At 33.8% G+C, this 14,276-nt stretch overlaps 1 pseudogene; it reads left to right on the plus strand.

The window, feature by feature from the left end:
- Positions 1-639: 639 nt before the first annotated feature.
- On the plus strand, positions 640-14,065 carry LOC121391037 (annotated as a pseudogene).
- Positions 14,066-14,276: the final 211 nt, after the last annotated feature.

Here is a 14,276-nt window from a genome sequence, read left to right on the forward strand (position 1 = left end):
AATAGAAAGGAATGGTATATCTACCCCAGAGACAATCCTCTTTCTTCCCCATTTTTTGATCCCCAGAACCGTGAATACATGTCACTAATCGATCCCGATCCCCCATTTCTTTTAATAGCTGCCGTTTCTGCCTGTCCATCTTGATTTATTTATAACATTGTCATATGGTTTAGTCATCGCCTTATAATAGTCTTTATTTTATATAGTATTGTTGAGCAATAAATCGAACAGAAGAGTGTCCTATTTTGGGAAATGTTCTATAGAATTTAATGACAAAGTAATTTACCTCAATAACTGTTTCACATGCTAGATGATATATGACCATTGATTATTACTAGGTAAAGAGTGCAGTAGGCAAATATGAATTTTCCCTAGAACAGATTGAGCTCTGTATTAAATCAAAGAATTTTTCTATGGTTCCCGTACGGACGAATGAAAGTAACCAATTTATTATATATTCAGTTCTATGGTATAATAGGGGATGTGGCCTAGTTGAGTCTCTCCTTGCATGATCTTATTACACCTAAAGATATATCTCCGTAATTCAGTGGTTTGAAGAATTTCATGTTAGGTATTATAGTATTTTCGGTGTTTTTTTTGGGTAATATTTTTTCCAGAGCGAAAAAAAAACAAAGGAATATGGCGGATGAGTACGAAGAGAAGAAAACCAGCCATGGTGAAAGCTCAAGAGGAGACAAGCTCTTCCGCTACCAATTACCAAGAGAAGGGAAATCACTTAAAAATTCTTTTAAGTTCACAACTTACATGTATACTCCAATGTATGTGTACCATTGGAATTGTGTTATCTTTTCCCCCCTTATCAATTGATTGTGCTACATGTATATTGTATACAACCATGGTATTTTTCTATTGGTCTAATACACTATCACTGTTTCGCCCTCATAATCATTAGAGAAGAAAAACGAGCTCGATCAGAAAAGGAAGAAGCTGCACAAATTCCCCCCAAGAACCACTAACACATTAGAATTGGTAAGTTTTTTTTGAACTTTTTCTCTCACTTTACCCCCCATGCGACTTATCTATTATAGTGTTGTTGTTTGTGTAGTTTGAGGGCCCAAGTTGAGGATCAATTGTTTAATTAGATTCATATGAGCAGCAGATTGAAAAATTGAGCAGAAGAAATGAAGTCTATGCAGAAAGCAGTCGTTGATAAAGATATTAAATAAAATAAATTCCTAGATGGTAAAGTTTGATATCATTGTTGTAGATTTCGTAATCTCCGAAAACTGGAGGACCCGCCTTGAAGTCTCCAATACGTCAAGAGTCGGCTCGATGGACTAGAGCCAAATCAACTCATTATAAAAGAATGATGAGAGAAAGAAGTTGAAATGAATTCAAAAGTGGGAAAAAAAAACCCACGTTATCATCAAATTCTAAAGAGGAGACTTCTCCTGGTATCAAAAGATTGGAATCTCAGAATTAAAGAGTTGTTGAAAATAATAGTTACATTTTCGTACCGAATACTTTCCTTTGAATTATAATTAACGTTGTTATTTTCTTTAGAAAGACACTATCCAAGGCTAAGGAGAAACCACTCTGACAAACTACAAGAAAAGGTAAGTATATTATAACAAGACTATTAAAGATATTTGGTTGCCATGGTAAATCTCTAGAAGAGAGCTGATGAGAGAAAGTAAATGAAGCTTTTGAACTTTTCAATGTTCAAAATTTGCTGCTTCCAAATGAACGCACGGGTATACAATCAAGGATGATGAGGTCAACTCTCTCTAATATTAATATTGTACTAATGGACTATTATAGGTTGCTGAGTATCTAGTAACTATAAAGATATTGCTGGCAAAACAATCTGCGTCCAATAGCCACAGCAATTGGAAAGGGTATGATGACATCATCTATTCTAATATAATACATATACTATCTTTTACATGTACATACCATGTACATGTATTATTGCACCTGTACATTTTGTAACCATCTACAGGTCGGACATGAACAACGTACGATGAGCCAGATCTTGAACACGACAAAATGAAAAAAGAAAGAATGTAGAGACACGTGAACAAACACTTCAAACCAACTCTCACCGCATAGACAGAGATTAAAAGAACGGAGTCTTACATAAAGTAAAATAATAATAATAATGTATTTTATTTGATAGTTTATTGTCCCCTTTCCTTAGAACAAGCTCAGAACATCATTGAAGTTAAAAATGATCATGAAAACTATATGATGAAATAACTCGATCTGATCTCCGTTATCAAAGAACTTCAATGAAGCATTGGGAGGAATTCATACTAAAATCAGAGATGCCAAGGTACATGTGGCACATGTTTTACTGATAAAACATTATATGCTACGGTAGTGTGATACTCATGAGAACATCGGACTCAGAGAAAACTGGAACTACTTGAGAACCTTGAAGAGACTTTATTATCCTGGTGTTTCATGGTCGTCGATTGATCTTTGTGAACCTGTCCATCGAAAGATACAGTGTAGCCATTACGAAAGTGATGGGTAGAAATATGGATTCTATTTTTTAACCATGAGAAAAACTGCAAGGACTGTAATACATACATCAAAGAACAGGTTCTAAATGGACAGGTAAATATGATGGTGACTATTGTTGTACGTTGAGAGCCTTGTGGTTTCTTCCCCTTTTGGATAGTAATTGAAGCTAAGCCAACAAATGGAAGCCTTGCGGTATAAATATGGGTTTGTACTTCAATGGGCATACTCTCTCTTCCCTCCAGGAATCTAGTGTGGTTCAGACCAAAAACTAGTTATTGACATTATTAAAGTTTGAACCACTGTTAAACCAGCTTTAACTTTTGCTTGTGTAACTCCCTGTGCTGTGAACATCTACAGAAGAAGCATAGGAGAGTAGCCCCTTCGGTTCACACCAGAAGAAAGAAAGGTGCACATTATGTTTACACCAATAATATTATAATCTCTCTTTACTGTAGACTGTCTCTTTGGATGGGACTCTGTTTCAGAAGTCAGGTATTATTTCAGGTGGAGCTAAGTAATATTAAAGCAAAGCTAAAAGATGGGATGATAAGTATTGTTATACAATACAATGATATCAGTCTTTGTTAACACTATAGCACGTGGAAGACTACGACTACAAAAAGATCGCTATCTTGAAGAGATACAGGAACTGGTAGTTGTTCGACGTAAACTCATAACTCCAAGGTATGACAGTCTCAAAGATGGGGGACTAGAATCTCGACTGAACTACTCCAAGAAAGACTATGACATACTTGTAAGTGAACTACTGAGAGTTTTAGTCAATTAAACAATATTATATAGTCTAATTTGTTGTCCCAAAGACAGAGTAGAGAACTGGAACATATTAGGACAGAATTACAGCCTATTGAGGTAAGCCCCTTTAATTACTACTGTTATTATTATCTTATTAATATACCCAGCCTAGAATGGTCAATATTCAAGCATCTATTGACAAACGAGAAACCAAAATAAACAGTCCTTAACTCAAAAATTAGCAAAGTGGAAGATCAGGTAACAAATTGTATACATATATATTTATATTCACATTACTTACAAACCATTTTTTAGATTTTTAAAGACTTTTGTAGAACGTATCAAAATATCAAACATTAGGTAATTATGACAATATCTGACTTCTAAAGTCTGTATTGTGTTTATTTCAGGGATATGAAGGAAGAACAACTTCGTAGTCAACAACAACAAAACAAAAGAAATTGGAGTATGGAGAATCAAATCTCAGACTCGAGAACCAACTAGATTATGAAAGACGACGTGATACTAAAAGGTATACAGAGTAACTAGATTACATATAATATGTACTATATAAATATGGAGTAACTAGATTACAGTAATATGTACTATATAAATATGGAGGTAACTAGATTACATGTATATGTACTATATAATATGAGTAACTAGATTACATATAATATGTACTATATAAAATGGAGTAACCTAGATACATGTATATGTACTAATAAAATATGGAGTAACTAGATTACATGTAATATGTACTATATAAATATGGAGTAACTAGATTACATGTAATATGTACTATATAAATATGGAGTAACTAGATTACATGTAATATTTACTATATATTAATATGGGAGTAACTAGATTACATATAATATGTACTATATAAATATGGTAGTAACGGGATTACATGTAATATGTACTATATAATATGGAGTTAACTAGATTACCATTTAACACGTACCATATTATTATGTAGCTATTGTACAGAAAATTCTTACAAGTATTGCAACTGACGAGGGACTCCAATTGCCTCTCTACAGAAACAAGAGATAACCTCTTAAAAGTACTTCTATGTCATGTATCAACTACATGTCCATGTAACATTAATACATGTACATATACTATGCATGCATATGTATTTTATGATGTGTATTGTTGTTAGGCTATTGAGTTCATTGAAGCTGAGATTGAGGAACTAAGAACTCAAAAATTATCTGTACAACGAATTGAATATGACCAAGTACTTACATTAAACTACAGTAATATGATAGTATAATTCTTTTATTTTTAGGATGTTGAGGTTAAAGAGTTAACAAAAAAAGATGTTAGCTAACATTAGTTTTTATTGGTTTTTGTTTGGTTTACTAAGGAGTTGTTGTTTATAACTATACAACAGACAGATCAATGCTATGGTACTTATAATACAGTTTAGTGATTGTAATAGTTTGTCTTCAATATTAGGAGACGAGCGAATTAGATCAGAAGAAATCAGATCGTCATAGTCTGTTGAAAGCCTGCAAAGTACATTAACATTGATAATATATATTTTATGTTGTGGTCTTCTTTAGATGGAAAAATATTCAGATTCCAATTGCTGACAAAGGGGGGGGGGGGGGGGGGGGGGGGGGGGTGCAATGGAGATATTGAGATATTGAGGTAGTGCGAATATTATGTTATAATTTGTATTGGTTTGTACTCTCCTCTTAGGGAGGATCACTACTCAAAGTGGTGAGACTAGTTCCTCTATTGCTATGATGGATGTTGACAGCATGACAACACAGGTACATGTACATTATAATTACATGTATTATTATCATGTATTTTTCAGGGTGCCCAATTACTATATGAGAGAGAGTCTAGGATTTCATAGACTACATTGATTTAGAGAAGGCTACAAAACAGTGAGTTATACACCCCACTCTAACAAGCAAATTAATGTATCTCTCTTAGATAACACAAGTTGACCAGATCACAGAGCACAGCTCAGACCTCAATGCTCAAGTTGTTTCGATTACAAACTAACTTGCAACGTATTACACTCCAAATATAGAGCACTAGACAAGTAAGGGGACTATCCTCATATTATATGTACTGTTTAATGCCACATTGAGTATATCGTACTTCATTCATGTGGATCATGCTATAGTTTTTAAGAGCTAACATTGTGCTATATATTATACCGTAAATGTGTTAGTTTATATATAGTAATGTATTTTCTTTAGATTAGATTATGTTGAAGCACGATTGCAACAAACTGCTGCTGCTTTTGAACATCGAGACTCATGGCTCTAAAAACTAAAACAGATTTTGCAAGAATCAAAAAGAAAAGGTGCGACTATATTCTCTAACTAGATCACAATTGTGTTCTATTCTCACTAGATATGATGACTTTATTCGAGCATTTGATCATGGCTCCACAGTATTGATGACATATACAAAGTGAGTACAGCAAATATCAATTTAATTTTAGCTCATTTTCTTTATGTATAGAAACTCTCTAATAATTTCAAGTGCCGCAAGCTTTCTTAGGAGCTGAGAATGGCTGAAGTATGCAATTACATAATAATTAATGTATTATGTATATTAATTATAGGACCCTATCTTGATGGTATTAGTTATTAATTGTATTGCTCCTGGTAAAAGGTAAGATAATTGTAAAGTAGTATGGAATTATCAATGATGTGATGGTAAATGATTAGTTTTCGTCCGATGGATAATTTATCTGGTGGAGAAAAACAGTGGCAGCATTGGCTCTACTGTTTTCTATACACAGGTATAAAAATTAGATACTGTAACTATATAATCTCCTCTCTTTCTTTTTCTCTCTCTCTCTCCTCTCTCTCCTCTCCCCCCCTCCCCCCCCCTCTCTCTCTAGTTTTTCAACCAGCTCCATTTTTTTTTCTAGATGAAATTGATGCAGCTCTTGACACTACAAACATCAACAGGGAGAATGACAAACATGTACATGTATCTTGATCACAACCTCCCTCATGTTTGCGCGTTACATCACTGAACAGACTAGTACAGATCGATTTCAATGTATTATGTCATTTCATTGAAAGAAAGATTTTTCTCCAGTCTTTGTAGGCATATCTTGAGCTCTTGTAGGCATATACTGTGAAGTAAAGACCCTGATCGATATCCAAGTACAATGTATAAGTATCTATATAATGGGTATAATAGGTACAATGTATGTAATGGGTATATAATGGACAATATTGAAGTGAATAGAGACAATACCCTCTGTTTTTCATGTTATAATCTTCCCCCCCCCCCCCCCCCCCCCCCCCCCCCCCCCCCCCCCCCCCCCCTTATAGCCTGGTGGAGATTACTATCATTCATACTTTACTCACGACTTAACACCATATTCATCTGGCTCCAAACAACCCCTTCTAAACAACCGTACTTATGTCTTTTCATTTCTCCCCTCCGCTGTTGATCATGTTGACCCATATCAGTGATACAGCATGACATGTACTGTATGTTATTAATTGTTATCAGAAAAATAAGACCCCTTTACTAGGAACAAAATATATAAGTATAGTTTTTTGTCAGTCAGAGAGTGAAGTGTTATATTTCTTGAAAGAGATCCCTTTCTTCCCCATTATGTCTATGTATTGGTGATGTTATGTTGAACACACACACACACATGCACACACACACATAATTTTTAAGCTGGACTTGTGATATAATGTGAGTGTTATTTTTAAGTTATAAAATATACATCAAAATTTAATTAATATTATTTTAAGTAAAAATAAAATCATTGGTACACAGAAGTATTATAATTATTATAAATGCATTTCATTTTCACTCCTAATATGACCTACAGTTTCAGTTAGGTTGGATTGTTTTTGTGTGCGTGTTCATTTTTTACTTGTCTTCGCAAAAAATTACTTTGAATAATTTTGTCATAACAGTTTGAAAACTTTTTTATATTTAATTTTTAAATAAATTTAAATCTTCAAATAATTGTTTTTTGAGTCACCGTCTGGTAACTAGACTCATTCCAGTTACAAATGTTTCCAGCTTGTGTCATCTAGGAGAGGACAAGATGGCCTTTGGCAGGAAACGAACCTTGTTCTTTTTCAAACTTAGTATTTTTTTTGTGTATCGTTTGTTTTGTTGTGAGTGAGTTATCTACATCTAATATATTGAACACCTCATAATTAATACTGTTAAGTGCTGTGGTCAGTTAAAGTATTCTGTATTCATCAATTTAGTATTAAAGATATCATGTTTATAACAGTACTTGTAGTTATAACAGTAATGATTAACTAAAATTTAATATAAGCAAGGTTATAAAAGACACAATGATCATTATTTCTGTTCATAGTTTATTCACTCTAGCTTCTATATAAATCCACCTGTCGCTCTAGGTACTCAGTTTCTCATTCAATGTAGCAAGACGGGATCGTGCTGAGAGATTCAATGCATTCAAAACTCTGTGATCTTTTTTTATACTGGTTGTAATGAGTTTCAATAAATTCTCTGTTATTCCAGTCTTGTTGAATCTGTGCTTGGACTGAAGCCATTGTTGAACTGGTGTCCTAAAAGAGATAGAGAATACGTAGTTAGAGATTTAGTACAACACAAGGTTTAGAATGTATATCTATTGACAAACGATTAAAGAAGAAATCTACCTTCCACTAAGTAAACTGAACTGAATTCACTGGGTGTGGCTAAAGGTGGTTTAGTATTAATAATATAATATTTTCTCTGACTTATACAGGCTCATGTCAATTCCATTGCCTCCCTTTCCCTCTTCCCAAAATGAAATGGAGGGGTTCCTCTTATCTCCTCAAAATCTCTCAATTCCAAATAATTTTCGCAGCAGCCCAAAGTGGGTACATCTATATCACTATATAGTAGTAGTACAACTGCATACATCTCATGCAGTAATGTAGTGCATTAACCAGCTGTAATAAGTAGTAAATATTAAAATATACTGTTTATTATGGAATATTTGAATATGTACCAGAACCTCCACTTATGATATTTTGATAGGTTCTGGCCGAGGGTACCTAAGCCAGAGTCATTTTTTTGTTCCTCTTTGTCCCCCCCACACACAAATTGCTGTGGAACGAGACCCAAAGACTGGAAAATTATCAGGCTATAAAGAAGTATAGATACCAAAATGTACTATAATGCTCTAATTATATGTTGTATGCTATACAGATTGAGTCAATGAGGTGGGACTTACAGCTAAAACTCTACCTCTCTTCAAAGGGCACCAGTCCACTTGATCAATCCATTAAAGGTGACTCCACCCATTTCCCTTTTTGGCCAGGTACATCTGCACACTCATAACACATGCAAAATGGGAACGAGCCTAATATATAAATGTTTAATAATGCAGGTGGTTTGGATGAGCCCAAGGCGCAGTTAAAAATATACTTCAATCTACAGATGATAACATTGATTTTAGCAAAAGTTAGTTGAAGATACAGCTGCTGGTGGTTGATGACTGAACTGGTACTAGCTAAAAATATTTCCTTTTTATTATTAGATCTCTGTTGTCTGTACCTCCTGGATTCAGCGAGGGAATGACCTTTCCTGATGAGTCCCATTGTCAAATAGCTGGTAGTTTTAAATCTACAATATGTGTGTCTTTTATGATTCCTTAGACTCCGTGCAGCCTTAACAATCTCCCTCCAAGACTTACTTTCTGGTTCTGGAAATGGACTAGGATTGGAATGGACTTCAGACCAAGACAGACACACACCAACATATCAGACTCCAATCCAGTACTAATATAATAATTATATTTCCATACAAAACTTAACTATTAATATATTTTAGGTCAAAGATAGTGACAGTGCTATTGATGGACTAGTAGAAGATATGTCCCCTCCAGGGATCAAATTCTGATGTGTTTTCAGAACCCTGTTGGTAAAAAGACATGGGCGATTAAAGTTGATTTACAAGAGAATGTAGATGATTTTCCATCAAGAGGATACCATATATGGCGCATTCAGTCAGTGTTTATGTCTAACTGTCTCCATATCTCATTGTCTTCTTTAGTGGCCATTTTGAGTTAGATATTTTTCAGAAACAAGCCATATTGAGATTAGAATCACAACAATGTGTCTTTGTTGCTGCTCACACCTCAGCAGGAAAGACGGTAGTACAGAGTATGCTATAGCTCTTTCCTTTCTCACATGACTAAGTTAGTCAGTCACATGTTTATCACATGCTAGTATGTTTTCTTTATATAGACTATTTATACTTCACCTATAAAGCTCTTTCAAACCAGAAGTTTAGAGATTTTCGATTGACTTTTGAGGAAGACAAAATAGGATTGGTGACTGGAGATGTTCAGATACGCAAAGAGGCACCTGTCTCATTATGACTACAGAGATATTACTGGTAGGAGAAAGAGAGAGGGAAAGAGATAGAACCTTGTTTTTTTGCTAGTTCAATGTTGTATCATGGATCTGATATGATACGTGATGTTGAGTGGGTTATCTTTGATGAAGTTCACTATATCAATGATTCTGAGGTAACAATCATCCATTGATCTTATCTGTTGGTCCAGCTGTCTCTTTTGTCCATTTTTCATTCATCCATTTGACATTTGTTCATCCATTCAACTATTTATCTCTCTCTCCATTTATTCATTCCATGTATCCATTTAGAGAGGGGTTGTATGGGAGGAAGTCCTCATTATGTTACCAGAGCATGTCAATCTAATCCTATTATCAGCTACAGTACCTAATGCAATGGAGTTTGCTGATTGGGTTGGGTAAGTAGTTTAGTCATGTGACATTCATGCAATTTACATGTGATTAATATTGTCCACAGCGGACAAAACAAAGAACATATATGTTATCAGTACCAGTAAGAGACCAGTACCATTGCAGCACTACTTTGTATACTGGTAACAGTAAACAAACACAAGACCAATTGTTTATGATTGTAGAATGAGCACAGAAAGTTTATTTTGAAAGGGTAAATTTGCTGTTCATTTTAGTTTAAGAATTAGAGTCTCATGTTTTCATAAATTGATCTTGATACCTTCATATTTAATACATACTGAGCATTTATCAGTATTTGTAGATACTCAATATCAATAGATGTTTACTGACTACATATATACTGATAATTTCATTCCTATACTACTGATATATTGATAATTTCATTCCTTTACTACTGATATTTTGATAATTTCATTCCTATACTACTGATATACTGATAATTTCATTCCTATACCTCAGATAATTTGATAATTCCATTTCTATACTACTGATATACTAATAATTCCATTCCTATACTACTGATATACTGATAATTTCATTCCTATACTACAGATATCATCAGGCTTTAGATGCTAAGAAAGAAAGAGAAGAAACAAGGAGCTGCTGCTAAGTTTGGTCCTAAAGGAAGATCTCAACTAGGACCAGCTCAAGACAAAAAATATTTGGCTTTCTCTTATTTACATGTTACAAAAAGAAGACAACTTCCATTAGTAGCATTCACTTTATCTCGTGCTCGTTGTGATCAAAATGCTGATTCTCTAACAAACTTAGATTTAACTGACGGTGACGAAAAACATAAATAAATTCTTTCTTTCAAAATCAATATCGATATTAAAAGGTTCTGATAAAGAACTACCTCAGGTACTTACAAATCTAGCAGTCATTTTTTGATTATAATTACACGTACTTAATTTGATGTTTGTAATTGCTGTTATCTCTTGGTTTTAATTTTAGGGACTTTGGATGAAAGATCTATTAAAACGTGGTATTGCTGTACATCATAGTGGTATATTACCAATTATTAAAGAGGTATGTGGTATATTACCAATTATTAAAGAGGTATGTGGTATATTACCAATTATTAAAGAGGTATGTGGTATATTACCAATTATTAAAGAGGTATGTGATATTACCAATTATTAAAGAGGTATGTGGTAGATTACCAATTATTAAAGAGGTATGTGGTATATTACCATTATTAAAGAGGTATGAGATATATTAATAAAAAGGTAGTTAGTATATATTAACACACTATGACTATGAGTTAATTACAGCTGGTTAGCTTAAACTTGATCTCATTTTGTTAGGTTGTGGAAATGTTATTTGCCAAGGTTTAGTAAAGGTATGTAAAAAAATTGTAATATAATTTGAATTGTAAGGTTAATAATAATAATAGAATGAGTATTTTGACTTCAAATTTTGAATGACTTCAAATTTTTGCTATGATTTATAATTACAAGAGCCCATAGTTTCACTAAAGAGGGGTGAGTCTTGTTATTTAGTATTTTATATTTAATTATCAGTATTGATTTTAAAATTACTTTTAGTTATTATTTGCTACGGAAACATTTGCAATGGGTGTCAATATGCCGGCTAGAACAGTGGCCTTTGATTCTATGAGAAAAACACGATGGAGTACGAATGAGAGATCTCTATACATGGTCAGTGACCACATGATCATCACATGATTAGTGGATAACGATGTTATAGGAGAGTATATACAAATGGCAGGAAGAGCCGGAAGAAGAGGCAAAGACTCCACAGGGACTGTTATTATTCTCTGCAAAGCTGACATTCCAGAGTCCAGTGAACTCCACAAGATGATACTGGTCAGTTTAGTTTTTGATGACTCTGTTGCTATGGTAACATTTGTGTTTTAGGGTATTCCAACAACATTGGTTTCACAGTTTAGATTGACGTACACAATGGTTACTAAACATTATGAGACTGCCAACATTGAGGTAAATAAAACAATAACTCCTTTTAATGTAAACATTTTTAATAAATTTCTGTTAGAGTTGAAGATGTTATGAAGAAAAGTTTTGCCGAATTAGATTCTATAAAATACCAAGATGACCGTCAAGAAAAACTTGAAGCATTGCAACAGACAATGTCATCATTAGATGGATTGTATTGTCCTGTATGTATCACTGATATCGATCAGTATTATCAGTCTTGTGATCAGTTACAGAAATTAAAGAAGAAAATGCAGGTATGAATGGATGGATGGACAGATAAATTGATCTATACTTTTTGTGATATAGGAGTTGCCTCTTAGGAAATGTACACTTTCAAAAAGCTCTTGCTCCTGGTCATGTGATATAGTCATGTGGACAAATAAATACAAGTATGGTCTAGGAATTATTTTACAAGAAAATGCAAAAAAGAACAATGACCACACCTACATAGTACTCATGTTATGTAACCGTGATGATGAGTCTGAAAATGGTGCAACTTCATTGGTCAATTTTGATCCTGATCATGTGATCCCTTTTGAAGCCATGACGAATATGTTTAAACCCGAAGGAGAGGTCGGGCACATTGTTGCTGAGGTCAAGGTCACATAATAATTGCTGTAACCAAGAATGTAATATCAGTGGATACTAAAAGAATAATTAATGATTATAAGGAAAGGCAACTCCCCCGATTCAAGTCAGTCATGTGACTCTCATGTGATAGTGGTATTATATCACATGATATTAATTCATTAGGGATAGATCTCCTATTCCAGACACAGTTAAGACAGTTGAGATGTTAAGACAATTGTCTGATGGTACCTATAAAGGATCTGGGACTATTAGATCCAATAGCAACCTTGAACGATGAACAGTTTGGATTATGTGGAGATGAAGAGTGATAAGGAGAGAATTGAGGGGACCCCTGTTGTGTTATACATGTATTAAATGTCCGCAATTCTTGGAACATGTAAGAGTGCTATATTTGAATGGATAAGTCTTGAATAGTGATAATGTAGATTGACAGTTATAATTGTATTTATTGTAGTTTGAAAAGGCACGTACTAAAGCTGTCCTTCAAGACCAGCTGTCTGTACTGAGATACAAGTTGTCAGAGAACAGTCTTCAGTTGTTACCAGAATATTACCAGAAACTAGATGTAAGATCATTTGTTGTTAAAAGTATCTTCAATTTATTTCATGTTGACAGGTTTGAAACATTTAATATATCAGTGAAGAAAATGGCACAGTAAAATTGAAAGGTCGTGTAGCATGTGAGATTCATACTCAGGAGATAATGATCACTGAACTATTTGTTTCGAAACGCTCTGGAGGGATTTGAACCGGCTGAAGTGGCAGCTTTACTATCCAGTATGGTATTTCAACAGGTATAGTATTAGACGATGACTGTCATATTTTAATTTTCTTTATATTTTAGAGTAAATGTAGTGAACCAAACTATACTGAAAGATTAACTGAGGTAAGTCTCAAACTAGTGAGGCAGTCTCAGACCTGTTCTGAGTTCATGTAGTATAAGTATGAAATTATGAAATCTATACTAACAGGGCAAACAAATGATATTGAGTATTGCTGAAGAGATAGCTCGTGTAGAAATGCATATCGATTAGAAACGTCAGTAGAAGACTATCAGAAAGAATTCAAGTTTGGATTAGTGGAAGTTGTTTATGAATGGGCCAAAGGACAGGTAAAGGTATTAGGAATGAGACTTTTATACATATCAGTATGGGAATGAGACCTATAACTTGTGAGTATGGGAATGAAACTTGACTCTTAAATTGATATTTTAGATTATAAGCAACTTTTAATTTTAGGAATTTGTCAAAATAATTGAGTTGACTGATGTATTAGAAGGTATGTTGTCTAACTACAAGCTACATCATGTGATTATGACATGTTATTCATATATCATAGGTGTGATAGTCAAGTGTATTCAACGTCTTGATGAACTTTGCCGCGATATTGGCAAAGCTGCCCGACTAGTAGGCGACCACGATTGGCTAGCCTCATGCAAGAAGTCTCAACATTGATCAGAAGAGATCTATTAGGAGTAGTATTGCTGCTAGTCTTTACACAATATAAATAGAATCACTTTAAAACACATGTGTTTTTGACATTTTTTCTACCTAATATAGAGTAGTCATTCAGGTAAACAATTGTTACAAATTTTATTTCCCTTTTTGTTTAATTCATTTATATAATGCAATATTTTTTGTTATGATGTTTTTAACAATTCCTGATATGAAATTTGTAGGTTCTTCCCAAGGTATGTATTGGCTTTTAAAGACATTACTTTT

The sequence above is a fragment of the Gigantopelta aegis genome, unplaced genomic scaffold (genome assembly GCF_016097555.1).
Source record: "Gigantopelta aegis isolate Gae_Host unplaced genomic scaffold, Gae_host_genome ctg1250_pilon_pilon, whole genome shotgun sequence".
NCBI lineage: Eukaryota > Metazoa > Mollusca > Gastropoda > Neomphalida > Peltospiridae > Gigantopelta > Gigantopelta aegis.